Genomic DNA, 27,350 nt, shown 5'->3' on the forward strand with positions numbered 1-27,350 from the left:
AGTATACCTTGTGAAAGCCCATAGCTGAATGGTTAAGGAATGAGATGGAGTTAAGGTGGCGTTCGGTCTTCAAGTTTATATTTTTCTCGTGTTTTTCTCTTGGTATTACATCAGTTATAACGAATTTGAATATCAAATGATTTTGTTACAGCTAATAATAATAATAATAATAATAATAATAATAATAATAATAATAATAATAATAATAATAATAATAATAATAACTAAATCAATACACACTTCTATTCCAGCTTTAGGGAATAGTCACAATAATAAACAAAGGTTCAAACAAAATAAAGACAAAATATATAAAAAAATATCACTTTGACAACTTTGACAATACAACGGAAATAATTCAAAATAACATAACCATCATCAAGATAAATTAAAATAAAATATATGATAAGAACACAGGATAAATGGCCGCTTTTACCTGCCATTTGGAAAACTTAAATATTTATGGCGTTTAAAGTTGAACTGTTGTGTTGGTAGATGAAGAATGGACGCGAGGGAATGTAGGAAATGGTGATAGTGACTAATGGAATGTTGTTTGTATAGCAGATGTAATAAATAGGAGAGAAAGGAGATAACGGAAATAGCACGATTGAAAGAGAGAGATGACAGAGTGACAATTAGAGAAAGAGAGAATTTGAGAGCGAATTGGAGAAAGGGAGAGAATTAGAAAACGGGAGAGAATTAGAGAGAGGGGGAATTATAGAGAGAATGAAAGAGAGAAAGAGAGAAAATACGAAAAACCAAACCATACACCCACATATGGACATAAAGTTACTGTACATATATACACACTAAAACACACCATAGATTGAAAAAATAGATAAACAAACAATGTAAATAAAAGAGACACACAAACCAGAGAGAATAAATAACATCCGCTGGCCGATATATATATTTTGGAGAGGAAATATATTTATCGTATTTGTTAAAGGTATATCACATGAGGTTTCATAATTATTTCGTTTCCTAGAACAAATATCAATGTATAAAATATTGTGTATATACTAAATATGTATGTGCATCAATTTATATACTGTGTGTGTGTGTGTGTGTGTGTGTGTGTGTGTGTATGTTGTGTGTGTGTGTCTCTGTGTGTGTGTGTGTGTGTGTGTGTGTGTGTGTGTGTGTTACCCACTGCTTTCATCAATCTACTGTCGGTCTATACGAAGGCAAACTGTGAGAAGGAAAGAGGTCGAGTCGATAAAAATACAGGAAGCGACGAGCCAGACAGACAAGAAAATAAATACATTGGTTTGACGGTGCTTTGATCTCTCCAGGTTCATATATGAAAGCAAACAGTAAAGGGAATAGAGAGAGATGAAACGAGAACACGAGAGAAGCGAGGCGGAGCAAGAAGTGTGGATGTGGAGGTGGGGAGAGACACGTATCCTCAGTTCTTCACTTCACGCTAGTCTTGTTGACGTCTTTCTGAAATTTCCGATGTTGTGGAGAGTTAAATGTTCAAGATACCATTGTTCGTTATGTAGGAGTCAGCTACTGAAATGGTGAATATTATGAAGCTCTGAAAGTATGCAACTGCAATCTTTAAGAATTTTTAGATGAAAGAAATCCCAATCTTTGAAGCTCTAGCTCTAATAATTTGTGGTTATTGCAGCGCTAAATGTGAGAATGTGCGGTCATTGGTATTCTAGATGTGAGAATTTTAAATCTTACTCTTTTATTTCTATGGCAGCCCTGTTTCACAACAATAAATTATCCCTGTGGTCTGTTTTTATTAGGTACAGCAGGTTGTTCCATTAAACGAAAGTGTAATCAAGAGAGTTCTTCTATTTAGCGACTGTTTTAACGAAAATGTTTACCCGGTATGTTTCTCAATTAAATGAGTGTCTATCAGGTATGTTGTTCCATTAAACGAATGTGTTAACAGGTGGTTGCAATACTTGAAAATCATTATCGGGAGAAGGTGAGGTCAGATATTTTCGTCCCACCTCACACAGTCCACCCTCCCACGCTCACCTGTTCCAAACATGGTGGTAGTGTGGTGGTGGTGGTAATGATGGTGGTGAGAGAAAGACCATCTGAATCCACCTCCAGTATCTGTTGCTCGTTTGTGTGTGTGTGTGTGTGTGTGTGTGTGTGTGTGTGTGTGTGTGTGTGTGTGTGTGTGTGTGTGTGTGTGTGTGTGTGTGTGTTTTTGTTGCAAAATACGAGCAGATATGTAGAGAGAAAAGAATAAACAGCAAGAAAAATAGTCGGGATGATACAGTACAATGCTCGGTGGGGTTAAATGAATTATGGCTCGCTGGAAAACACACAAACATATAGGTATTTGGATCTGTTAATTATCCTCCCAGGGAAAAAAAACCCCACAGGAAATGAGAATAATTACGAGATAATGATGATTTAGAAATAGTTAAAGCAAAAGTTCCATCAAATAGTTATTGAAAGTTTTATAAATGATAGTGTGTTCGCTAGTGTTATTTTGGGTAGGAGTAAATTGTGATATAAATACCATAATTATATGATATAGTGGCATTGTGGTGGTGTGGGTTGGTAGGCAGGTGGTGTTGTCGTGGTGTTGTCGTGGTGTTGTGATGGCACTGTGGTGTTGATAGGTAATTGGTGTTGTGGTGGTGTTGTGATTTCACTGTGCATAGGTAGGCAGGTGGTGCTGTGGTGGTGGCGGCTGTATTACCTCACCTTGGACTCTTGCCAAACTCACACCTGGTTTCTTCTTGCCTGTACGTAACCTCACTCACTCATTAGGTCCGTGTGTCGTCGTAGTCACACACACAGACACACACACACACACACACACACTATTCCTCAGTATAACCACCAGTATATTTGTATCAACTTAAGAATTACTTGAACTGGAGAGTAAATAATGAAAATCATCATTACCATTGACGCAAGAAAAAATAATGAGGAAATGACGAATATCAACTTAACAATCTATAATAATGAAAAATATTAAAATCAAGAGGAAATTATGAAAAACACTACAGGAATCAAGCACAAAAACATCCACACTATTTTTCTTGCGTGAGACGAGAGCAACCGTCGCCTATGGTAGCTTTTTACTGCGACTGGGAATGATTCATATGCTAGTGTCACTTATACAGATTGATATGTTTGCGTATACAGGCGGTGTATTCACAAAGGAATTCTAAACCTCCGGGGATTCTCAGCTCTGACATATTAGGTTAAAAATGTAGAAAGTGAGAACATGATCCGGAAGTACTTTTAACAATTATGGAATTGGTCAAATAGTTCCACCCTCAAGATTTATAATTGACTCTAAATTAAACAAACCACTGGGTATTAGGTGATAATCTTAAGGGTCTCCAATCTTACTGGTGTCTTAATGTTATTATCCAATATTATTTTTCTTAATTTTAATTGGCATAATTTGTCCGGATTCTCAGAGGCACAAATCCCAATTTCCCCATTCGTCATAGGTAGAGTGTTAAGTTACCCTAATCCTAATGGGTAAATAAGTTAACGAGAATTAGGACCAATTATCAATATTAGTTCTTTAGCACACGAAAAATTGCCATCTGATAAATAAATGGGTGAATAGAAGTCTCTGTACTGATAAAAGTAAAACGAAAAAGAATTATTACTTTTCAACTCGAATGACGAAGATAAGAGAACTTGGACAGTGACGAATCGATGGTCCTAAGACAATGGCAGTGAGAGACGTAGCCCCTGTAACATAGACGTGAATGTTGTGACAGAGAGAGAGACACAGCTGTAACGCAAAACAATGATGCAGCTGTAACATCGAGACGCAGCTGTAACGCAGAAAATGATGCAGCTGCAATGAAAACATGAACTAATTTCTTCAGGAATTATAACATCAATTAATTGTTTAAAAACAATTACAGCGGTGAATTTCACGGTTACAGTGGAATGTTGTATCCATTTAAAATCTGTAAAAACAAATCAAAAATACCTTTCAATTATCGTTAGGTTAGGTTAGGTTAGGTATATATGTATATGGTTCACAAGTACATCAAGTTTAAGGATTATGAAGTAAATAGACGCAAAAATTACATAGAGAAATTAATAACTGATTAAAAAACATACACAACAAGAAATCAAACTGGCGGCTGTAGACATGGAGGAGAGTAGAGAGTTTCGTCTTTGTTAACTGTCCATCAAATTAATTAGAAATACCCTTTTTAGTTATAATTGAAATAATCTTAATTGACCAGTACATCAATCAATGGATGAAGGATATAGTTCAGGAAAGTTGATTGACTCTAACATTCTTTATTCTGGAAGATTTTTTAATGGGGGTTGGAAATCTTGCTTAGTTGAAATGACTGAGAAAAAAATGTGTGCCAGATAAGAACGGACAGTTTTACTTATTTATAAAGACGCACTGGTTAAAGCCGATAAAAGTCTTAGTTCGATTACTTAATAAAACGACCTTGGGATTAATTGAGGTTATTTACATACGCAAGTTAACACACACACACACACACACACACACACGATTCAACAATTACAGACGTATTTGATATAAAAGAATATTCCGTCAGGGGAGAATGAAACTCGTTACGATAGTAGAAGTGCTGTTAACGTCTTTAAAGAAACGAAAAAAAAAGAAAAAAGAAAAAAATAACTCACTCACGAGCTCCCTATCTTAGACACATATCTGATTTATCACGAATATAAGAATAGAACCAAATTAAAGGCGTAACGTTGCCCAAGGTGTGTGTGGGTGTGTGTGTGTGCGTGTGTGTGTGTGTGCGTGCGTGCGTGTGTGTGTGTGTGTGTGTGTGTGTGTGTGTGTGTGTGCGTGTGTGTGTGTGTGTGTGTGTGTGTGTGTGTGTGTGTGTGTGTGTGTGTGTGTGTGTGTGTGTGGGTGTGTGTGTGTTTTCATTAATTTCACTACCGTTACATTTCTAAGCTAACCTAACCTAACCTTTATCGAATACTTTTCATATGACTTAACTATTTGCCAAAGAAAATTATTGTTGGTGATCTTGGCCAATATTTTACTGGGGCCGAAATCACTAAAATGGGCCGAGGTTACCGTTGGATGTGGGCCAACGTCACTAGGCCGAAGTTACCGTGGGTCGACGTCACTGTCACCCGAGATTGTCCTGCTGTTATCAACACAACAAAACGCCTCAACGCACGTGTGCAGTATATGTAAACACTGATATATATATTGTATTATAAACAATTTATAGTTAAAACTTAAATATTTGACTCTTCAAGCTATGAGAGATTTGTCTATAAAATATTTGGAATACTAACTTAAAAAAAAGCGTTTTGGTTCGGGATTGAGCTTGAAACGAGCAGAATCTTGATGGTCAACCCCGCAATGTGTTGACAACGCCTCGATGGAATAACTTTGCAAGGTACTTATGTGTTACAGCTTCATATCTTTAAATATACAATAATTGTTAATGTATAATAGTTATTTTTACACTGAATGATTCACTCTTATTAGTATCACATGTATTCTTATACTAGTGTACAATAAGAAAAGCAATGAAGAACATGTTTATTTTACCAATAAGGTAACTCCATTGTATAACCATAGAGTAAGTTAGTTTAATAACCAGGTAGTAAATAGGTTAATAAGGAAGAAAATTACTCTATCAGTAGTTACATCACTTCCTCTGCTAACATAACTAGTGCTGAACATCTCCAACACAGGCTCCTTCATTAACAAAGTTTATCATATCTGGTCTCGAGAAACTTGGCCACAAATCTCCGCAACACACAAACTTATCACTTGTTCTGCCATACTATAAAGCTTCTGGGTCTTTAGCTTTACATATGATGTATAACATGATGCATTATAAACCTCTGGTGAGAATTATTTAGTGATTAATGAAATGATGTTCGCAGTGGACACTAAAAATAACACAGTACTGTATGCATAACACGTATATTATGAGTACTAATGCTTCCTAAAGGATATTTACATATATAAATACAACAATACCTGTTCACAGAAGTGGAGTTGTAACACATAAGCACCTTACAAAGTTTATATCACTGAGGCACAGTTTCTACACTGCAGAGTTGACAGCAGAAGTACTGCTGCTAACGAGTTCAGTCCTGATTGTTTTCAAGTGTCTCTTTTATTTTTTTTTAGATAAAATTCTAAAAACATTTGCTTAATAAATCTCTGATAACTAGAATAATTATAAATAATCTCACAGTATGTGTTAATGTTTACATATAACAACCGTGTGTTCGAGCGTTTCCTTGTGTTGATGACTTATAGTGTTGCAGACAGATATTAATTCACATATTTGTGCAGCAGAGTTACGTCCGTGTTTGTAAACCGCCTGAACAAGTATATAAATAATATATTAACAAAACACACGGATGGATATAAGAGCGATAGGGTTTGGGTGTAAACGGGGCTGCAGTTTCCTTCATTCTTACGTTTTTATGTTCTTATATCACTACATTCACAAACACATACAACACTCCCTTCACAGCACATATAAAACACAACCTACAAATGAGCCTCCTACAAGACTATGTACCGTGCAATCCTTTATTATACCATTAATTACCAATGAAACTTTTCCCTCAAATTCTCAGCAATGTTTTGTACTTTTATGTCTTATCGCTAATTGCACCGAATCTTTAAACAGCTTTCAAGGAGGATTCTCAGATCTTCCTTTCATTAGACGCTAAAATGTTTCCAGAAATAGAGAAGGAGAAAGAGTTTTTGATCTGACCAATACCGCCTTCAAGAATTCTCTCTCTCTCTCTCTCTCTCTCTCCCTCCTCTCTCCTCTCTCTCTCCTTCTTCTTTGGATTAGCCAGAGACTGAGAGAGAAGGGTATGAATATTAGTGTGTTCTTCAGCTCCTGGTGTATGAGATCGTATTCTTCATTTGTGCGAAGGTCTTGTTGCACTATCACTACTTCTTTACCATTGGTATTATTAATGTTTTTTTGTATTATATTATTATTAATTATTTGCATAGATTCTTCTATAACAACAATAATAACAATAATAATATAACCACTACCAACTCCCAACCTTAACAACAACAACGACGATGCTGACATTTAGGATAAAAAAAATCACAAGAATTAACATCATAGGGGCAGTTACAGAGAACTGTATCCTCATTATTTTATAATGCTCACTGAAGGCCCTCTGTGACTTTGATCTGTGATAATGGTACGGTAGTTGCTGTGGCTGTTCAAATTTGATGCAGGAATTAACAAGGCTACCAAGCCCAGGTGTGTGTTTTCCCACCCTAAAAGAGAATCCTGTTTATTTTAGCCCTCCCCCCTCGAACTGTTTTCTCCTGCATGCGCAGTGGCTTTAATGAAGGTGTTGGGTGTGTGTGTGTGTGTGTGTGTGTGTGTGTGTGTGTGTGTGTGTGTGTGTGTGCGTGTGTGTGTGTGTGTGTGTATTATCGGCTTTTTTTTTTACTGAGAAGCACACACACTCTTCAACTTCACTAGTAACCGCTCTCTCTCCTCCCCTAGTAATACTTGTCCTCAGTGTTATCACCCTACTTACTAACCAGGGTTTGGCAGGTGAACTTCTGTTTTTGTCCTCAAATCGTCATACCTGCCTGGCAGGTCTTGCCACTGTGCTTTTGATCCCGCCACTACAACAAAACTCAGCCCATAAACCCACTAGAGGATTGATATATGAATGTATCATCCCATCTGTATTCAAAATAATAAACAACTCTGATTTATGTACTGTACAATACCTATAGAGATAACCCATTGAAAGACGGCAACATATTATTATGTCTAAATCCATGTAAGGATTTGTATATTTTTACCATTACACCAAAACTATAACTCTGATAATAAATCTTTTAATAATGATAATATTATTAATAATATTATTAATATTATTATTATTATTATTATTATTATTATTTACACCTGCAATTGATCATAATAAAATATCTTGGGAGAAAATGAATTGAAAAAGGCTATATGATAAGTAAAAATGTTTTTGACAAAATTAAAAACATCATTTTGTTTTTAATGAAACTAATTACATGCAGTGAAAGAACCAGAGAGATGGATGGATGAAAAAAAATTATATAATAAGACAAACCTATTAGCCCTCTGGGAAACACACAGCCTATTTGGACAAACGGTCCCTCATCATTATCTTCATGTATATCTCTATTACATTTAAGTCAGAAAATGCAAGATCTTGTCCTCAGACACTAAATAACTAAATAACAACCAATACTACCAAGCTCTTCTCCTCCTTCACATCACCCCGACCCCAGGTAATTATGGAGAGGTGAGAGAGGAGGCCGGAGGTGGGGGACCTTGGTTGCGCCGCCTCCTCTCAGGATAACTAAGGCTTCCCATAACACTTATATCTATTAGAAAGTTGGCATTTTGGAGGAATCACGTTATACTAGAGGAGGTAGAATGGAGGAGGGTGAGGAAGAAGAGGAAGGAAGGAAGGAAGGAAGGAAGGATTGTTTGACTGAATTGCTACTGTGTGTAGTGTTATAAATTACTTTACACAGTCTATAGAAAGTTATTAGATTGTGAGGATTACTCTGTGTGTGTGTGTGTGTGTGTATGAGGTGTGTGTGTGTGTGTATGTAGGTGTGTGTGTGTGTGTGTATGTGTGTGTGTGTGTGTGTGTGTGTGTGTGTGTGTGTGTGATCATCAGGAGATCTCTTTATTAATTTATTTTGTTTGTGAGCTTAAACATATTATAAATGATGATTGGAAAACACATACTAGTTGGATGACAAAAATTTGGAAGAAAGAACACTTTAGAACCTAAGCATGGGTAGCAACACACAGGAGAACACTTCAGAACAATAAGAGGACAGTCAGTAACATTCAGAAGAACGTTCAGGTTAATGGATAAACGAGAAAAGTCTTCAGGAATTTTTTTTTCCTGACACAGGCGCTCATACACGTGTTATCCTGTGCTTGTGTGGGCCGCGGATCAGGAGCGAGAGGTCACAGGGGAATAAAATGATCCCGAGTAAACTGGGAAGAGGTCGTCACGAGAACGGCAAAAAGGTCCTCTGAGAACTGACGCACAACATACCAGGTAGTAAGATTAGGAGACATTCCTTGGAGAAAATGCCAGAGGAGAATACAAGTCACTGGAGGGTAGAAAAAGGTCAGAGGAAGAATAAAGGATCCAGAGGAAAGCAAAACAAACACAGGAATTCTGACACAACACACGGGGGACTAATACCGACCCACAGACGACCAAGAAACGGGCTTAATATATAGAGAAAAACATATTGCTGTAGAAACAAATGTTAGGTCGAGAATGAAGAACAAAACGCTCGTATATAACTAAAACAGCTATACGGGGAGACAGAGGTTATGTTGGTCCATCAGCAGCTAAATAACAACGAGGGAGAAGCCAGACATGGTCGATGGAGATAAGATGTTAGATGAGTCCGTGGACCATAGGGAGGAGCAACAGGATCGAACAGTGGCTGATGTGTTAACAGAAGTTACACACAAGTCGATGAAGTCCGAGTGAGTAACCCAATCAGAAGAAGGCAAAGAGTCGAAGAAGACCAAAAGTTAGCCAATCAGAAGGAGCCAAAGAGAAAAGAGGAAGGTCGTGTGTTAGCCACTCAAAAAGAGCTACACAGAGTCGAGAAATGCTCATCTAAAGTAAAGCAGACAATGTCAAGAAAGGCTCAGTGAGTAGCCCATCACCTTGAGCCAGACAGGGTCGAGAGAGAGAAGAGAGAGACGGTGCTGGGGAGAGAGTAGCAGCAGCAGCAGCAGCAGTAATGTGTGGAGCCGACATTGGTGGGGATGGGAGCGGTGTGAAAGATGGCGCTACAAAGTTTTCCTCGGCCGCAATGCAAGTTTGTTGTCTGGGTATTTACGAGCGGCGGCTGGGGTCCCAATATAGACTTCTGTGTGTGTGTGTGTGTGTGTGTGTGTGTGTGTGTTATGTGTTATTTGAATTCAGGCATGTATGTTTTTACACTCGTTCCTGCATACATTTACTCTACAGTGTACATGGCATAGAATGACCACACAATAAAAAGCACACTCCTTAAATCATTACTGTACACGCTTATCGTACACATAATGAAACAAGGACACGCATTTCGCTACATAAAACATAGATAAAGTCTTTTTCGCATTGCGCTATCCCATTATGATACAATAACTGGTAATTCCTGTGAAATATATGACCTATTATGATTACAGTAAGTGGCATTACCTATGATTTACGTGTCTCCTCGGTTCGTTACAACTACCTGTACATCAGCCTGTGTTTCCAATGTGTATACAAAGAGTTGACAAATATACCTTGATTTTCCCCTAGTCATATAACAGTCCTCAGGGATGCACAGTATATATATAAGAGACTGGAGACACAACTTTAGCCTGAGAAAGAGGGAAATCTGAGCCACTTAGCTCAACGTGTTCAGACTTGAGCGTCAGTGCCATCGTCAGCATAACATACGAAGACTCACCACTTTACTACCCACTTCGTACTCACATAAAACTGTCTTGACTAGCTTGTTCGAGTACGTTGTTTTTACTTTATATACAGCATATATATATAAATATATATATATATATATATATATTTTTTTTTCCCTGAAAGTGGTGCTGGATGTATATCTTAATATATAAACTGTCTTGCATAATCATTAAATTCTTGAAAATCTTAGAGATGAAAGAGAAATTGTTCCTCCTGCTGGAGTGTAAAGCCGATAATGAGTGTGTTTAAAGTGGAAAATGTTGAAGGTAGATCCAGCCTCCCTCCGGTTATGTCTATAATCGTGTTGAATTACTAGGTTAGGATATTTAGTTGTAGTTCAGCAAGTACAGTGTGAGGAGAACAGCGGGTAATCTTTCGAAAATATACAAACATTTATGAACGTGCTGGTGTGGAGATAATTGTACCTGTTTGTATAATGTACGGGTGAGCGCGCGCGCGCGCGCGCGTGCACATACGCACAAATACACACACACATATACAAAAATATATATATATATTTATATATATATATATATTCCGTGTTCGACTATAATAAATTATTTACTGCTACTGATAATAGTATGTCAATAATTATGATAACAGTAACAATAATAATATTAATACGACGATGTTCTCATCAATATATACAAAAAATCGACGAATTTGTTTTCCAGACATTTTGGCGAGACAGTCAAGAGAGACAAATTAGAAGAAAAAAAATCAATAAAAGAAGCAAATCTCACAGGCCATGTACAAAGATACGGAAGTTAAATCAATACAAAACTATAATAATCTGAAACAGTGAAAAACTGATAATAGAAAAATACCAAAAATAATAGTAGTAACCGGTGCTAAATCTGGAAAAAAAAACACATAAAGAAGAACAGAAAGAAAAAGAGGCGGAGAAAAAGAGAGGAAAAAACAACTTGAGAATGAAGACAGTACTCACCCCAGTGTTCTTCTTCAGAAGCCGAAGCTTGTGTGAGGACGCCGCCAGCACTCTTGGGCAGGGTGATGCTGGCTAATATGGACACGCACGTCCATACCACACACCTCCAGTCCTTCTCCCTCTTCCCGTCTGACCACCGCATCTCGGGGGGTCAGGAGAATGGCAGCCTGATGGTCGTTTGGTCTTGGTTGAGTACTTCGCGTTAAAGGGCACGGTCCTGCAGTTGTAAGGCTGAGGTCTCTTTTAACTCCTCGCTAGACGAAGGTTTGTATCGTTTCTTTATGGGGTGTGGTGAGTGTGTGGGCAGCTCATGTTGGTGTGGTCTCTTGTTGGTGATGATGTTGTGTGTTAGAAGTTAACGTGGTTTTAGGTCTTGTTACTGTTGTCAGGGAGCTCGCTTGGTGATTGTAGTTGTTATTATGGTGATTTATTTATACTCAGGCTCACTTGAATATGATTGATATTACTTAGTTATTTTTTTGGTTATAAAGTTTATGATTAATTGTACTTGATGTTCGGGTAATTTACTTTCCCAGGAGCTCACGTGATTATGTGTGTTGGTATTATGCTGTAAGTGAGTTGGAAGGTCATGTCAGTATAGTTGCTATAGTCCTCTTGTTTCTGTGTTGGATTCTGATCGAGGTCGAGTGTGATGGAGGTGGTGGTGGTGGTGGTAATGTTTTTTCTGCCTTTAGTTTACTTAGGTAATAATGTTGTGGTTATATTACCTTTGTTTTGTATGGTTTGATAACTGTGCATTGTGTGTGTTATATTAAGTGTGAACGCTGTCTTGATCAGAGCTGTCTAGAGGGCTTGAGTCTGCCGTAGGAGATCGAGTTAAGAGATATGTTGTGTAATGTTATCAGGACACTTGACATATTACTGGGGGATATACTTTATTTTTACTTAGGAATTAGTTTGGGTAAAAAAAAAAATAATTTATTTTTGTAATATTTTACGTAAGAATTTAACGGACTTTGAAAGATGATAATTTGTTAAAGTTTCCGGCATGAAATAAACACCCTTAGTGAAAACAATGACTGAATTATTTTTTTCTATCACTTTTCCAGAATCCATTAATTTTTTTCCTTATTAATCTACTTTATCAATGAGTATGATCTGACCAAGTTGTTACTCAATTAATGTGTTCGAGTTTGGTGGTTTATTATTATATGGCGAGAAACGTGCGAACTAGGAGGTGTTATTTGGCAGTTGATACAGTGTTCGTATAGTCAGGTGAAGTTAAGAGTGGAGGTCGGAGCCCCCAACCATCGGGCCAGCAACTGTTCCGGGTGTATGTGATTGGCGTTCGTGATGATGTTTCCTCGGGCGTGTGTGTGCGTGTGTGTCTAAAAAGATTGCTTTTTTTGTAACAGAGAACACAAAAGTTTTACTGTTTCTGACGTGTGTGTGTGTGTGTGTGTGTGTGTGTGTGCCGATTCTTTACTGCCGGGAGGTGAATATGTGTGTGTGTACACAGGCAGACGTGTAATCGTTCCCGTGTGTCTCGATGTAGATGAGCGTGTCAGCGTTAGCGTGTCTGGGCGTGTGTGGTGTGTGGAAGGTAAGTTGACGTGGTGTTTGTTTATGTCGAAGCGAAGGGAGCTTGGTGGGCGTGTGTTTGCGTACGTGTGGAAGGTGTGGGTGTTTGTGTTTGGGTTGGCGATATGAGTTGACGCTTGTGTGTGTGTGTGCGTGTGCGTGTGTGTGTGTGTGTGTGTGTGTGTGTGTGTGTGTGTGTGTGTGTGTGTGTGGGAGGTGTTATGGGCGTAACTATATATATGTGTGGAAAAGGTTTAGGGACGTGGTTTAGCTAGCGTGTGGTGATGCCCAGGGAACACTTGTCTCAGAGGGGCCTAATGCACCGCCCCACTGTAGACTGTCACACTTCCCTCCCCGCTGCCTGTCCTCGCACACCCCCTTATACTCCCTTATCTTTATGGCATCCTCTTATCAAATCTTTCTTGCGAGTCACTTCAGAGCTCTCAGTTCTATTATTTTCCATTGTGAAGATTCTAATAGAAATAAATCAAGAGGGGCGGCAGTTTCATCAAGGCTTTGGTGTCACGGCGTTCATATCTTCTTCCCCCCCTTCACCGTAATATATATGTAGATTTTCTCACCATAAAATCTTGCTCATAGATCGGAAGCCAACTTTACTGTAAAGTAAGTCGCCAGGAGCAATAACACTTTATACTGAGGCATATTTAGCTTAAATTCTTACTTCGACGACGTCCATGGACACCCATTCACTCATGTCTTGATAATTGTGGTGGTGAAGGTCCTCCGTAGGGCAACACTGATGGGGGGAAAAAAACAGGTGCTATAGCGCTTACACAAGATTTAACATACAATACGTACATATACAACACACACATAAGTATACCAATGAAAAAAAATTATCACAATTAAAAACAACTGAAATACAACGTTCAGATAAAACAAATTATGGTTGCCTTCAGATCCAGTTCTCAGCGTTCCTGTTTACACTTGTCACGAAACAGATAAACCCATGATATATAATTCATCTTATCTTATATCAACCAAAAGAGCCAAAAATCTGAACAGGAGACTAACTGATAGAATACCGTCTGCTGGATCATAATTCTAAAGGCGCTGCTTATGAGATGATGTCCCATTTTAGGACACATCACCGCCCGGAGTGAACTATACAAAAAAAACGGGATTAAGAAACTTTTATCAATTACTTGTGTCCTCTCATTAAGGAAAGTTCATCCCCTCTTATTCTCTTTGCGTTCTTTTACTTTCCTTTTGTTTTATTTTTTTTTCTTCTTCTAAAGCTACTAGTTAAGTGCTTAAGTGGGGCTCATGTCATTAACTGTGTTGAGGAGAATTACAAGAGCAACACAGACTTTCCCGGTTTTCTCTTTCTCCCTCTTTCTCATTCTTTCTCTTGTCTCTGTCTTTTTATCTGTCGTCTGTTTTGACTGTCGGTATCTGTCTTTCTGATTCTTGGTCTTTTTCGTATGTTAGTTTTATCTCGTTTGTTTGCTTTCTTCTTCCTCTATTCTCACGAAAATTTTAAGGTGTGATGTTTGCCAGAGAGAGAGAGAGAGAGAGAGAGAGAGAGAGAGAGAGAGAGAGAGAGAGAGAGAGAGAGAGAGTGTGTGTATGTGTATGTGTGTGGGTGTGTGTGTGTGTGCGTATAGGTGAGGCACATAAGGTTTCACCTGCAACTGATTCTCGTCAGTTTGTTTACATTGCACCAGCTGACGTACCCAGGCTTAATTACTTAGTGAAACGCACCTTGTTGATCTCTCGAAAATGTGAGTTTCTGACTGTCCATGTTCTGTCTACTGAATTTCGACGATTTTTAGTCTAGATAGGTCAGTCAAGGTCAAGGCCACAGACACGATTAATCTTGACAAGTTATAATAAATATTATACATGTAAGGAAAATGTTAAATCCTTTCATCGAAAAAATGAATCCCAAGGCGTTGATGCTAAAGGGTGTCTGAAAGCCTTACAGTTTAAGATATACAAGTGTTATGAGGATGGAAATGTATGTAAATCTCGTATGTGTTAACAGATGTCGTATTACTTCACACCACCAATGAAGGTAATGTATTTATCTAGCCGAAGAGAAGAACAGAAAATTACATCTATTGTCATCTGTGGTGCCCGTCTTAAAACTGAATAGGATGCATATGGGAAGCTAATAACACTATCCTACACTCAAGCCTTATACAGGGGAAAAAAAGTTAATATGATGCTGTTATCAAGCCTCAGTATGCCGTACACATGAAGAATTTTAGGTACGTGTATATAAGAATATAATCACGTGTGGGGTAATATTATGACACGATGGACCAACACTTAGTTATTTGTGAACTTTGTAGGAAAGGTAAATGCAATATTAATAATCTTATCAGACGCATTACCTTTTCACTTGAACGGGTGGCTACAAGTCGCATGAAAGGGGTAAAATGTGGGCAGGGAGAAAGAGGAAGGGAAAGAGAGAGAGAGAGTGTGGGTGAGAGTTTCTCTGCTATACGGTGTGAGGGGAATAAAAGATGTGAGGGAGGAGGAAGAGGATTCTCGTACGCGTGACACTTCTCCACAACTTGGGAGTGCTCGAGGTCCTACACTGCAACTTCCCTAACAATTCTGAATTCTTTTTCATGTGACCTTGACCAGAATCTTGAGGTTAGTATCATAACTGTTCAGAGAGAGAGAGAGAGAGAGAGAGAGAGAGAGAGAGAGAGAGAGAGAGAGAGAGAGAGAGAGAGAGAGAGATGATAAACACATACCAGTTATTCGTTTTATCTTTCAATTTGTTACATGTATACTTAGCGAAGATAGAATAAAAGGATAAAAAGAGGTTCGTGAAAAGGAGAAAGAGAGGGTGAGGAAGAGAATGACAGAGACGGAAGTGGCTATCAACATTCCTTTACTCAACTAGTTCTGTAAATTTACGATAGAAGCCAATTTAATATTCTCTATCATTTGTGTGAATATGAACATAAAAAAAAGGAAACATTTGTACACAATTAGTTAGAATTAGCTAAATTTAAATACGTCTTTCAATAGCAGACAATTGTTTTTTACAAGAACAACTACACAAAGGTCGGTTCCATATTTTCGACATGGAAGCATCATACTATAATGGATTTTAACCTATATTATTATTATTATTATTATTATTATTATTATTATTATTATTATTATTATCATTATTATTATTATTATTAACATAGAACTCCCCCACTGGAATGGTCACAGGCTACCAACCATTTAAGAAACGTTCAAGCAAGGCATAGAACACAATAGTCAATATATATTAACCCAATATTCCATATACCCCATATTCATATCGAAGACAATAAGCAAACTATACCAAGGTCATCAATTACAAGTTAGAATCCCTTTAGCAGACCCTTTCACTATATCACTAATCCTGAGATGAAGTTTTCAGGTAAGGATGTCTCTAATATCTTGGCCTCTTTGTTGTCTTCTACACAGCCACTATACCACTGAATAAATCATTGAGATATAAGCCATAATTCTTGAGGAGATACAATAACACCTAAACAAAACACTGCTTGCACAATGAGCTGATGCTATTAACTAGATAAGTGCCTCTCTATATTGGTAAGAGGAGATCATCCAGTCTTCACCTCCATTAGCTTCTGTCTCTACTTCCTGGTGGTTATAAGCATTCATCTTGAACGCTCGAGCAGGAGGTTGAAGGTCGAAGCTAAGTTATCTGGAGGAACATTTTCTTGTTTCATATATCGAACTGAAGGAAAATGAATCCCCAGGGAGGTTACTGCGGCCAATCCCATTGGTCAAGTAAAATTCTCTACTGTCAGGGACCTATGGGAGTTTTCTATACTGGAGAACTCGTCATTTTCATCAAGTTTTATTCTATTACAATCACCTCAAAAGCTGTTGATTCTAATCCACTTATAATAATAGTGTGTTATGTGGGGAATTTTTGTACTCGTCAATAAGAAAAACTACACGCATAATGGAACCGTTTTCTTTCATTCTTGTAGACTTCATCTGTTAGTATTTACACAATCTCTGAAGAAACTGTGTGGATGGTGATGCCTTAGACCAGTTTGTTCGACCCAAATACTCATACAGTTACAAACTACGTAGTTAGTTAGTTGACTTAACAGTGACAACAAAGAGACTAGTAAACACGGATGGATGGGACAACAATATATATTCAGTGATGTTGTGAAATCATGGCAAAGACAAATGTTCTTATTTTAAACGTTCTAAAGTTGCTGTGTATGTATTCACGTACTTGATTCATGTTACACACACACACACACACACACACACACACACACACACACACACACACACACACACACTCTCTCTCTCTCTCTCTCTCTCTCTCTCTCTCTCTTCCTACCCGTAACTTGTTTTCCTGTACACAAGTACAACGAAAAAGTGTTTCAGACTTCCTTTTCCCTTTTATAGAAACAGTCAATAAACACAGCTCATGCATATCAATGTTGGGTTTGTGATAAAGGTCATAATATTTCCTCTGCGAGAGAAAAGGAAGGAAAGAGTGAGAATAAAAGAATGTTTGTATAAAAGAGTAAGATATATAAATAAAAAACGAAATAAAAAAAAATGAGCACAGGAAGTGAAATTAAGAATATAAATATTTTGGAGGAGACACACCGGGGAACAAAAACCAAATAGGACCAGAAAAAAAGAATCCGACACCACATCACCACTCACTATGCTAACTTTCCACACCTCCCCCTACCATTCCAGAGAGGGAGGGCTGGATAAATTGTGTGAACATGTCCCTCTCTCGGGTAGGTCAGAACGCAAGACAGAAAACCATGGACCCATTCCAGCTGACCAACTTTTTGCTGGAGGTACTATAACCCCATTGAGGTACTGGAATTCTCTGGAGGTACTGTACTGGGACCCTACAGAGACTGGAAAGTACTGTGGAACCCATTGAAAGTACTGGAAGTTCAAATATATACTGGGAGTTCCTGGAACTTTATGGAGGTGTAGAAAAGTGCTATGGAACCTTGTGGTGGTACTGGATGATACTGTGAAATCCCGGAAGATACTTGGAACTCAAGGAAGTATTGGAACATTATATAACTCCATAAGGACAATGGAAGAGACGAGAATTTAATATTGACTCTCGCATTTGTGTTTACTTACTTACAGCTAGACGCAGAAAACCCTGACATGGATCTTATTTCGCCAATTTCCTTGTCAGTGAAGTCAAAATGGTGCTCACTATATTCAAGACCCGAGCCCGGAGTGTAAGCAAATATCAACCAACTTAAACTAATATTATGTTACGTATTCTATCCTTAGGTGAAGAACATCTAAACAATTACAGAGGATAGAGTAGTTCCGGGTAGTGGGTCAAAAATTAATTAAACCCGAGGCATATTTAATTAAAGTCAAATTTATCTGAGAGTTGGGAGTGTAACAGAAAAATTGGATAAATTTAGATGAATATAATTTACCTAAGTGATAAAATATATATTAGAATAATTTACTTTTCCAGGTTTGTATATTAAAAGATCCAATTAATCATCAAGAAGCTACCGTCAGTATGGTAGAGTAGAACTTATATTTTCAAAGACATTTTTCTTGGAAGTAAATTTAATATCAGTTTGCAAAAGTTGAATATTTGTGAGTAAACATCCTGTAATCTTGACCTTACACTCGACGATGATTACCCTTGGGTGTCAACAAACTGTCACGCATTTAATCTTGAAACTTATTTTTTTATTAGTGAGAACCTCAACTAGCTTTCATAGTAGTATAAATCAAACTCATACATCTATAAATTAAATTCCTAACTCATGTATAAATAAATTCCAATAAGCACTTCTCACGAACACCTCAAGAAGTTAATCTAAACTCTGAAATTGTAATAGTCAGCTGAAGACTTCCATTTGTATGTCGGAGAAGTCATTCCCAAGTCAATGTATTATGGCTTTTATCACCACCATCACCTCTACCACCATCACCACTTCTTCTTCCCCATCATCACCATGTTCTCCTCCAGCTACCACCACCATCACCACCACCACCACCACCACCACCACCACCACCACCACCACTTCTTCTTCCCCATCATCACCGTTCTCCTCCAACTACCACCACCACCACCACCACCTTCCATTATCATCGTTTTCCCCTCTCACTACCACCACCATCCAACACCTTCCCCTCTCACCACCATCCCACTCCACCACTACTACCCACCACCATCCTTTTCTTTCCAACTCTCCAAACTTTGGTGGGACTCAAGTTAACCGTAATAACAATATCCTGTTTTAGGATTGCTTGTACCAAATAAACAGATTATATTACCCAAAAATAGATAATAGTGGCTTAATCTGCTACTTTGCATAAAGAAAACGGGCTGGTATGAGAATCACTGGCCTCCTCCACTTTAAGAAGCAATTTTACCTTTAGTTAATCGTGTCTTTAATCACATTTTTTTTACAATATTCTTCCTCGTAATATTCGGAGGCAACCCAGGACACAGCCTGAGCACAAACACAGTGTATCAACACCTCTTGCACATGTGCTCTAGTACCGACACTGACACAAAGAGAGATAAAAAATCTTTTGTATAATCCAGTTGTTTTGATCAGGAATTGAAATAAAGAAGACAGTTAAAATTCACAGTTTTCCCCTTTGATTAAGATAAGTGAACAATAAAATAATTAAATAAATATATATAAATAAATAAATAAATAAATAAATAAATAAAGACAGAAAGAAATTATTACAGCAATGAATAAAACAGTAAAGTATAATATTAGAACAGAAGCAAAAAGCAGTGCAATTATTGTCCATATTAGGGATAATAATCATGCCCTGAATTGAAACAACAGTATAAATGTGTACAAATGATGATATGGCACAGAATGATATCTGGTTGAAGCAAATCTAATAAAAGAAAAAAAATTCTATAAACCTTAGTGATGGTCAGTAAAAGACTGGTAATATTTTACAAGAGTTGCCAGTGACCTTCGGTGCTTTGGGAAGTATTTGCGGTGGAGGTGAGATAGGGGAAACAGTGGGTCTCATGTTATTGACCTGTAATGTAGCCCATTATTTATAAGCTCTTCCTTCATTTGTGGTGAATATCAGGATAGATTATCATAAATAAACAACTTGGTTCATTACCCTAAAAGGTTGAGGTCCTCAGTTAACTGCACAATGTTGGGAAGACAAAAAAAGTATCTCTACCTGTTTTCATAACTCAATAATTTCCCCTGTAGTTATGTATGACTTTCTACGACTAGTTCTGGGTTACGCTCCGCTGTTTAACTTTTTTTATTACTTGTACTTGGAAAATTTAGACGCAGTTGTGTGTTAATATATATTTTTTTCTGTATAGGGTTATTCCTATTGTCTCAGTTAGAAGGCTTTGTGACAAGACTGTGTGCATCGTCAGTCGGATGTCCACGTGTGTGTGTGTGTGTGTGTGTGTGTGTGTGTGTGTAATAGTAATAATAACGGTTTATTGAAAGAGCGTGGCAGCGAGAAGGCTGAAAATATAGTTACATAATTGGGGAATAGGTCACGATTGCCAAATAATATACAAGTAACATAAGTGATAGAAATATGATATATAATAACAAGGTGGGGGAGAAGGTCATACTACAAGGCAATTCAACATAATAACAGCGCAAAAAAGTTAAGATTGGCTAGGAGTGAACACACTGGTTGATTACGAGTTGTTGATAATTTTTACAATTGTTGGGACTAGGCTGTTCTTATAGGGATCGTGTGTGTGTGTGTGTGTGTGTGTGTGTGTGTGTGTGTGTGTGTGTGTGTGTGTGTGTGTGTGTGTGTGTGTGTGTGTGTGTGTGTGTGTGTGTGTGTGTGTGTGTGTGTGAGTGTGTGTGTTAGTTTTGGTTGTGAGTGAGTCTATGTCATTTACAGTCACATAACTTTTCTGTTTACACGGGATCCTAACTCATTGGAATTTAATAACAGTTCAGTGAAAGTTTCATTACTCGAGGAAACATTTGCATGACATATGACAAGACTAAAACCAGTTCCCTACAAGAAAAACAAACAACCATCACAACCTGACTTTATTTTCCGCCTGACAATAAAACAAAACAACAAACCAAATAAGAACCAGACCAAAATATTATAAAAGAGGAAATTGTCCGGTCCGCCGCACACCTGAGGAGAGCGATTGAGTGTTGATTAGATAGCTGGTGTGATCACTAACACAGGTATATTAAGTAGAAGTGAACATATGTTTGAGTCATACTCGAACTAAATTAAATTCATGAGATAGTGTTCCTTGGGACAGACAGACTGACAGACGGACAGAGAGGCAGACAAGACAAGACAAATAGACAGATAGATAGATAGATAGATATAGTGGTAGGCAGAGAGAGAGAAAAATCGATGTATATATAATAGATAAAGGAGAGAGAGAGAGAGAGAGAGAGAGAGAGAGAGAGAGAGAGAGAGAGAGAGAGAGAGAGAGAGAGAGAGATACTTCTATTACACTTTTTGGGGGGAATCGACGTCATAAAAGAGAACAATGGAGAAAGAGAGAAGAGAGAGAGACTATGATAAGTAACTTGTCTGCCTCTGCCGCTCGGGTGGTAAAAAGCGAACTTTCTATCCTACGGCGTCGATTGATCCAATTTATTAATAAGTGTCTCCTCAGGATCATGAAGTGCCTCCGAAGTAGCATAGGTGCCACTCCAAAGATTGGCTCTCTCTCTCTCTCTCTCTCTCTCTCTCTCTCTCTCTCTCTCTGGCATCTGTCCAAATAATGGGGCATTACACAAATAACTTACGTGTCATTGCTAAGATCATCCGCAGTGAAAGAGACATACAGTGTGTTACTCCTTGATACGAGGCCTCTAGTTTGTATACGTGATAGGGAGTTCACACGGAGGCCAAACTAATCCCCAGATCCGTGCCCGTATTTTCCTCTTAAAGCGGTACATGTGGTTGTGTTGCGTTAGGTTAAGGATAGGTTGGGTGAATGGTAGTTTATGTTAGGTTAGGTTTGGATAGGGGTAGATGAGGTTGGTTTAGGTTAGGTTATACATGTGGTTTAGGTTAGGTTATAGAGGAAGTTTTGGTTAGGTTATAGAGGTAGTTTTGGTTAGGTTATAGAGGTAGTTTAGGTTAGGTTATAGAGGTAGTTTTGGTTAGGTTATAGAGGTAGTTTTGGTTAGGTTATAGAGGTAGTTTTGGTTAGGTTATAGAGGTAGTTTTGGTTAGGTTATAGAGGTAGTTTTGGTTAGGTTATAGAGGTAGTTTAGGTTAGGTTATAGAGGTAGTTTAGGTTAGGTTATAGAGGTAGTTTAGGTTAGGTTATAGAGATAGTTTAGGTTAGGTTAGGTTATATACCATAAGGGTGATCCCCACTATAATATACATCTGAGTTCAGTCTTCAATATGGTCAAACAGTGAAGATTTGATCAACCTAGAGTCAAGCAATGATACGACACTAGATTAAAAAGATTACTACATCTTCCCGCTGATGGTAGATCCTTTGGTGGGTCTTGGTGTTTGTTCAAGATCACCTCTACTGTTTGTTTTCTTATTACTAAAAAGATTTCAAGAGGTGTTTGTCTCTCTCTCTCTCTCTCTCTCTCTCACACACTTACAGTATATACAAAATGACGTGATTTCCCACACTCAGAGACACTAAAAAATATCCCAACTAGGCAACCGACTTCTGAACAATTAAAAGCCATCATACGAGTTTATTAACACTGTGGTGGTGATGAACGTTTGTGCCGCCGTCGACCATCAAGAAAAAGTTACACGCCACCGTAGGAGATAATCACGTGGCGTAGTTTTTCACAGCAATTTTTTGGGGGTCGAGATATTTGTAGTCACGTAACAAGGGATAATTTACGTGTTATGTGGGCGACGTGGTTTTTGTACTTTCTGTCTACATACATATATACATAAATACATACAGTACATAAATACATACAGTACATAAATACATACAGTACATACATACATAAATACATATATACATACAGTACATGGTAGTATGTACATTGTATAATACTATATCTTGCGTTTTAGAAATATTTTTTGGTATAGTCATAATATAATTAAATCTTTTATTTTATCAGAATTTTGTAATGATGTGTTTATAGATACGCCTTTGTAGATAAAAATATTATAAACTAAAGTTGAATAACATCAAACTAAACCTAACCTAACCTAACCTAAACCAACCTAACCTAACCCAACCTAACCTAACCCAACCTAACCTAACCTAACCTAATTCATGTATTTGGTTATTTTAAGATTGCGAAAATATAACGTAAAATAAATATATTTATTTTACCATATATGCAGTAGTTCTATGGAGTCACGGTAATATAATTATCACTAGGTAGTAAACAACCATATACGTTTTAAGGTTTCATTGGAAGGTTATCCCTAAAAACATGTGACAAAGATACGACGATATGTGTTACGTCACGTTCCCGACATGTGTTAGTAAATAAGAGACCAACATGTCTAGTCGTGTACCCACCATCTGTGTTCTAACATACGACACACACACCAGACCAGCTATGAGCCATTTGGAGCAGGGAGGATAATGCTGTGGAAACTGTCTGTCTGTCTTTCTGTCTGTACCGGTATGTTTGCATTTGAAACCGAAAAGTGGAATCTTATTGACAGCCTAAGTCTGTCTGTATGTCTGTCAACATCTTGAAGAAAGACATTGTATCTGTCTGTCTCCTTCTCAGTCTGTATGTTGCTGCTGGTGTAATTTAAAACACAATACATATGATAAACTAAATATTGTAGTATTACTGGAGCATGGTACATGAATAAACTGCTTATGTTGTCTCAGATTATCCTTGCATCACTGCACAGGTGTATTCTGCATTATTGCATATCTGTATACTGCATCAGCGAATACCTACATATTTGTATCCTTGTATATCTGTATCTCTACTGAACCACTGTAACTCTATTGTGCCACTAGATTATTTTACCATTGTAACATTGCATCCTTGTATCTGTGCTTTACTCTACCACGACAATGCTGTATTCCTACACCAATACATTCTTTTACTACTGTAACACTACATCCCTGTATCAATATTCACTTGTACCATTGTAACTAGCATCCTGAATCAAGATTTTCTTGTAGCACTGTAACGCTGCATCCCTGTATCAATGCACTGCCTCTTGCTGTTGCATTATTGTACTGCACAGCCGAGCCAACCAACTCAACTTTCTCCCTGGGCCGATGAGGACATCAATAAAGGTTACGGTCAGCCCCACGTCGCTGCCAGTGATAATGGCCAAACTTTGTGGATGCAATTGTGGCCGCTGCAAGTTTGTGGCAACAGCATCCATACCCGCGGGAGGTCACTTAGATGATTTTTGTCCCATGTTTCCAAAAGTTTGAGGGAACAAATATCGGCGACTGTAGGTAAGAGTTGCCTCCCAGTGAAAAGAAATATAGTGTTGTCAGCTGGTGGAAAAATACAGTTGTTAAGATGTTGGCTCTCAATGGAAAGTAATATAATGTTGCAGCAGAGAGAGAAAGAAGCAGTTACTGAGGTGTTTCCTTGCATGGTAATGGTATCCATACGAGTGGGTGGTCAATTTGAGGAGTTGTCTTGCAAAGTTTCGTAATGTTTAGAGAGTGACACCAGAGGTGAGTGGCGAAACTTCTCTATTGTGCAAGATACATGTTTGTAGCGAGGTTTTTACTTCCATAACTTTCCTGCATGTATGTATACACACACACTCTGTGTGTGTGTGTGTGTGTGTGTGTGTGTGTGTGTGTGTGTGTGTATATATATATATATATATATATATATATATATATATATATATATATATATATATATATATATATATATATATATATATATATATATAGTGTATGTATAAGTACAATAGAGAACAAACATACATGCACACAGGAAGAAAGATAAAGATATTTAAAGTTACGAGATAAACCCGGAGCTGGAACAGGAGAAGACAGCAGGAGGAACCGGCAGTAAACAGGACGCGAACAAAATTCCACCACGGAGCCTTGGAGGACGCACCGGAGGGGCACATTACACACTAATATATTGGACAAGAGAAGACAACACTGATCCGGCCAGACCAGCAAATGGCTTCCGAGGAGTTAATTTCGGCAACATCCTCCAGCTCCTCCGGAACTCAGGGTCATGGGAGGTCAAAGTAGCCTTGGGCGTACAAGGTCGTCTGCTCTGTGTTGCTAGGAAAGGGTTAACGTTAGACGCTTTTAGTGTTAGCAGGCAACAGTGTATTCTTCTGTTGCTCCATCCTGTAGCACTACGTCTGTTGATGTTCACTTTGTTTTCTTTTGTCTGTTTTATTGACTTTCTGTCCATCTGTTTCTCGACTGATCTCAGCGCTGTGTTGACATGTGCTCACATAAAATATTTTTTGTGAGTGATGACTTTACAGAACACACAGTATTTTCCTTGTGAAGTGAGGACACGCCATGTGTCGCGAGTGTCCAATCAGGGTAAGTGGTAAGAAATTATTAAGGAATTCGTACGCACACGCACACACACACACGTTTATACATATATATATATATATATATATATACTAAAATAAATTATATGTAAAAGATTTCACAGATCGAAGTATGAAACAAGACAGTCTAAGATTCTGAAAAGATTGGAGGACTTACAACGTCGGAGAGGGTAAGGAAGAGGGAGAGAGGTGTAGTGAAGATTGAAGGAGAGAAAAGGGAAATAGAAAAGCAGTAGAGGAAAAATGAGGAAGAAGGGAAGAGGGCATTGCAAGGGGGGGAGTGGAGGAAGACTATGACGGGGGTGAGGAGAAGGAACGATGAGAGGGAAATGGGGGAAGGCAGAGAAACGGGAGGGGCGAAGAGAGGAGGGGGGATGGAGGTATGGGAAAGAGAGGGTTGGTGAGGCGTGATACAGTGCTCGGCCAGATGGTACTTGATTCAGAGCAAAACTTTGAGAGAAATAGAGAGACCTCGGCAGTCTTCAGAGGTCCATTCATCTTGTGGCGTACGTAGGCTCTACAAATCATACAGGAGTGCCCCACCCTCCATCCACACACGTTTATTCTCCATTATGTTTCTTGTATACACTTAGAACGTCGACTAAATATTTATTATGAACCCAATATATAAATCAACATTAACCTCATGTATGGATAGCATGTTAGAGCTACTTAGCTGAGCCAGTGTAGAAATACAGTATATGTTTATGCGTCAGTGAGTCGATCATCCTCAATCACTTTTGTTTCCACAAGAGAAAGAAATACTGGCTCCAGACTTTTCAGTTTCTCTCTGCCAGTGAATGAGTAATTCACTGATATCTCTTCTTTTTTTTGTCAATGAGGAAGTGAGTCAATAACCTTGCCAAGAATAAGCCAACTGTCTGAGCTAAAACTTAGGATATTTTTCACCCATAAGGTACTTACATCCAGCTGGTCTTATCAGAAAGTTTGATAGTATTGCTAATGACATCCGAAAGTCACCTGTGAAATTATTCTATATTTTCTTTCAGATCTTATTGTAATTAATTATCTCAGAAATGATGAAAATTTTCTGATATAAAACTCTGAAGGTTTCATTTCGTTCTATAGATATCGTAAATGATTATGGTGATGGTGATGATCTTCGTGCCATCAAACTTATTCTTTGATGTATTTATTAAGGACCCAGTACCGTATAGCTACCAAGTTACAACTAAACTTATTATATTGGTGGTTTATGACAAGTCTTTGAACTGCCTACGGTCATCTGAAACCACAAGAATTTTAACCACAATCTTGTTCTAACACGAATAAAAAAAACATTCAGGTTGTAGCTACGTGTTGATCTACGATTTCCAAGACGTTTTTATTATCTGTCTATATTTTCATTTCAGGTCATCTTAGTGAGGAAAAATTCTCATAACATTTCTTCATTCTAATTTCGAGTCATTCCAGAGAGAGCAAACCTTCATGACTCATCGTTCACAGTTGACCTCATTCTAATTTGAGATTAAGACAATTCCCCATCAAATGACCCAAACATTTCCTCATTTCAGGTTAAACTCACAGACTTGACCAAAATCCCCGAGATAATACGGTAACTCGTGTATTCTCGTGTCTTAAATGATCTGTCTTGCAATTCATGTTGTCTCGTGTTGCGTGGCTCTCTACAATAGGCCACGACGCGAACCACCATCACCCTGGGTTAATCCACAGCACGAATGATGGTTGGTCTTTTTTAAGGGGAGAGGGAGGGGAGGGGGGGGGGGGCGAACAGTTAATACCGTCTCTTATCTAATGAAAAAAAACCAGCCTAATTTTGTTATGCTATAATTTTCTTTAACACTGTTACTTGAACGCATTATCACCGAGGAAAGAGGGAAAGTTAATACTGTAGTTATTTCGGCTGTGTGTGTGTGCGTGTGGCCTTAAAACATATCCAAGCATAAGTAAACATCAA

Source organism: Homarus americanus, unplaced genomic scaffold (genome assembly GCF_018991925.1).
Source record: "Homarus americanus isolate GMGI-L3 unplaced genomic scaffold, GMGI_Hamer_2.0 scaffold45698, whole genome shotgun sequence".
Lineage (NCBI taxonomy): Eukaryota > Metazoa > Arthropoda > Malacostraca > Decapoda > Nephropidae > Homarus > Homarus americanus.